The following is a 3753-nucleotide window of genomic DNA, read 5'->3' as shown; positions in this document are numbered from 1 at the left end:
ATTTTTAGTTTGACTTTCTTGGTTCTGTAATAAACATCGAACCTCTATGTTTGTGAAATTTGAACCTCTAATTTCTTTTGGAAACATGGAAAATGCTTTCTTTATAAAGAGAGATGAATCCTTTTTTACAAACATTGAATTGCTTTGTTTCTTTTAATTTGAACTTTTAAGTTTTTATTTTGCTTCGTTCACACCGCATTTATCCAATTTTCTTCAGAAAATTCAAACATGGTCTCTTTTATTTGTTTTTATGAAACTCTTGTTTCCTCTGCACTTATCTAGCTTATGTATTTGAACTACTCCATTTTTTTAATTCGAAATTCTTGATTTTATTTTTAAAATCGAATTGCTCTAATTTTTTCTTAAAATGCCAAAAACTACGCTACCCTCCACGAAATAATTTAATTTTTATAGACATCAAGCCGCTCCATTTTTTAATTTTTTTTTGAACCTCTTTGTGTATTTCTAGAAATGGGAAAAATTGGAGTTTTTTAAGTAAATGTCGAACTTCTTCGTTATTTCAAACAGAACTTCTTGGCTTATTCGTTAGTAACAGGGACAATTTGAGTTTTTGTAATAAATATCGAACTACACCATTTTTTGAAATTGAACTTCTTGGTTAATTATTTAGTAACGAGGAAAATTTGAGTTCTTCATATACATTGAATATTCTATTTTGTTAAATTGAACTTCTTGGTTTTTTCAAATTGGACTTCTTGGTTTATTCATTTGTAACGAAAAAATACTAGTTTTGTAATAAACATCGTACAACTTCTTTGTTATTTCAAACTGAACTTCTTGGTTTCTTCTTTAGTAACGGGAAAAATTCAAGTTTTTGTAATAAATATCGAACTGCTCCACTTTTTTGTTTTTTAATTCGACAAAAAATTTGTTTCCTTTATGAATATCAAACAACTTTGATATTTTAATTTGAACAGCTTGGTCTTTTAGAAACGTGACTTGCTCTGTTATTTTAATGTGAGTTTCTTGAATTATTATTGCGAACAAATAAAATCAATTTGTTTAATAAACATCCAACTTTATGTACAATATATGTTTAAAAAAATGGCATCCATGAAAAAAATAGAATTACCTAATTACATAACAGAGAAGTACGTAGCATTTACCCATTCCAAAGTTTAAAATTATCACGTGGACTATTTATATTTTGGCTCCAGTTTTCTTAAAGACAAACATCTAGGAGTACTTTTAAAAATATACATGGAGTTATTTCCCATTACACATTTTTTTATTCTCTCTCTCTCTCTTCTCACTATGATCGATTTGCTTTCTCTTTTATAGAATAGAAAAGTCCAGCGTACATGTAGTAGCTAGGGTCGAATACATGAAAAGAAATAAAAGCCAGTGACCAGGGCGCTAGCTCAACTCTTTGCCTATCCTTTAATCCCAGCCATGTGTTCCTTCTTCCTTGTGTGCAGCAAGATCCAGCCGCTTTTTTTATTTCAACAAGTGAGCGGACTAGAAAACAACGTATAATGCTCTCCTTTTTGTAGCTGAACATACACATCAGGCGAAGTCGGCCTGCAACAATGGCCATTTTTCATCAGAGGACAAACACAAAAACAGATGTCATGCACTCATGTTTTTTCCGCATACAAAGGAGTAAACATCAGTTATTCAAAAATCAAAATAACACAAGTACGAAGCAAGTGATCACACATTTTGCACATGCAACAAAGTGTAGATGTTCAGTTATTTAGCTCCATCTGCATCATGCAACGCTCCTTTCTGTCAGTTAACTTAGTATCCATCAAGTGTTGTTTTTGTTTGTCATTTAACTCTTGTGTTCTTGGGCGTCAGTGCACACAACACACAGAAGGCCAGTAGCGGCATGCGCGGGTAAGCCGGCGGCAGCGCGCAGGGGATTCAGAGCTGAGGTGCATGGCGAGTGTCGGTGTGCTAGCGCTCTAGGCGTGCGGCGGCTAGCTGCAGGGTACAGGTGCGTGGCGACTTAGGTGAATGGCCTGCAGTGGCGTCGGTGAACGGCCGAACACTGTACCAGCAGATTCCCACCGGGAATAGGCGAAATGGTGGCAGGGGAGCCTCGCTGATGGATTTGCCCAGAGGAGGTCCTGCTTGCGCCAAACGGGAGACGGCACCAGCGGCGCATGGGGTGTGGAGACGTCATCGTTGATTTCTCGTAGCTCGGCAACGTCGTGCGATAGCAGCACATGAAGAGCCAGGGGCAAGGGAAGGTGATGAGGCGGAGGATCCAGGGGAGCTCGCCGGAGGTAGAGAAGTAGAAGAGAAAGGCATAGGGCGGGAGGAGGCTCACCGGAGGGAAGGGGTACGGGCTTGACCAGATCCGCGTCAGCAGTAAGCGGGGGACTGCGTGGGCAGGCGACCGAGGACTGCACGCCAGTTTGATGGTGTTCGGTGATCCCCGGCGACGGCGGTTAGGGCGCAGAGCCGCGCGCAGCCATGGCGGAAGTTCGGCGGCAGAATCTCGGTGGCACGCAAAGAAGGTGGGCGGCGCACAGGGAACCGAGACTAGTAGGTCGGGGGCCTGCGGTGTGCTGGGTAGGTCGGGCGGCGGCGCGCTAGGATGGTCGGGCGGCGGTAGATCGGGGATGTGGGGATCGTGGGCGGGGTTGGGCGGTTTTTTTTTGTCGCTCCGGTTCGGGAGCATCTCCTTGCGCGGCCGTGATCAGGATCAGTATATATATATATATATATATATACATATATATGTTATTCATCTGTAAACAAAGCAAATCACACGGCTTATTAGCAGCAATCATTTGTGTTATTATTGGTCTTCGCACATATTTCTGATTACGGATCTGTTTGCCGCGTATCACACACATCTTGTTCAGTTGAACCGCTTTCATTGTGTTGCCTAATCACACACAGTTCATCCTAGGGAACCGTATGCTGTATATCGCACACACCTTCATCTGGCTGCCCGTTTCTTTTGTTTCTCCTCATCATATACAATTAATTGAACTGAATTGTATGCCCTGCATCGCACACGCAACTAAAATCTGAACCGTGTTTGATGCATCCGTCATCCAAACATTTTGCACCTTTTTTTACGGTTCTTTTACACCATCGTTTGCGATTATGGCATCACACACAGTTTCGTCGAAGGGTCTCTGATCGTAGTGTCGCGTTTGGACCATCCTGCAGTAGTGAACTTTGGGTTTAAGGAAGTGGATGCACAAGTAGTAATCCTGCTTAGTACAGGTGAATGCTAGCAAAAGATTGAGGAGAGACCAACCAGAGAGCGACAACGGTCATAAACATGCATTGAGATTAACCAACATTGAATACAAGCATGAGTAGGATATAAATCACCATGAACATAAATATCGTGGAGGCTATGTTGATTTTGTTTCAACTACATGTGTGAACATGTGCCAAGTCAAGCCACTCGAATCATTCAAATGAGGACAACATCCTATCATACTACATCACAACCATTTTAAAAGCATGTTGGCACGCAAGGTAAACCATTATAAACTCCTAGCAGATTAAGCATGGCATGAGTAACTATAATCTCTAATTGTCATTGCAAACATGTTTCATTCACAATGGGCTGAATCAAGAACAATGAACTAATCATATTTACAAAAAAATAGGTCGAGTTCATACCAGCTTTTCCCCATCTCAATCATTTCATCAAATATCGTCATTATTGCCTTTCACTTGCACAACCGAACAGGGTGGATAATAATAATAGTGCACGTGCATTGGACTAAGCTGGAATTTGCAAACATTTATTCAAAGGAG

The 3753-nt window shown here is 40.8% G+C and overlaps 1 long non-coding RNA gene across 1 annotated transcript; it reads right to left on the bottom strand.

The window, feature by feature from the left end:
* Positions 1-1122: 1122 nt before the first annotated feature.
* Positions 1123-3543, bottom strand: LOC120975685 (uncharacterized). Its single transcript, XR_005771260.3, has 2 exons — positions 2297-3543; positions 1123-1542 (listed from the first exon to the last, which is right to left on the bottom strand). It is a non-coding gene; the product is annotated as an uncharacterized lncRNA (long non-coding RNA).
* Between the last annotated feature and the right edge of the window lie 210 nt (positions 3544-3753).

The sequence above is a fragment of the Aegilops tauschii genome, chromosome 1 (assembly GCF_002575655.3).
Source record: "Aegilops tauschii subsp. strangulata cultivar AL8/78 chromosome 1, Aet v6.0, whole genome shotgun sequence".
Lineage (NCBI taxonomy): Eukaryota > Viridiplantae > Streptophyta > Magnoliopsida > Poales > Poaceae > Aegilops > Aegilops tauschii.
This window is presented reverse-complemented; position numbering and strand designations above follow the sequence as displayed.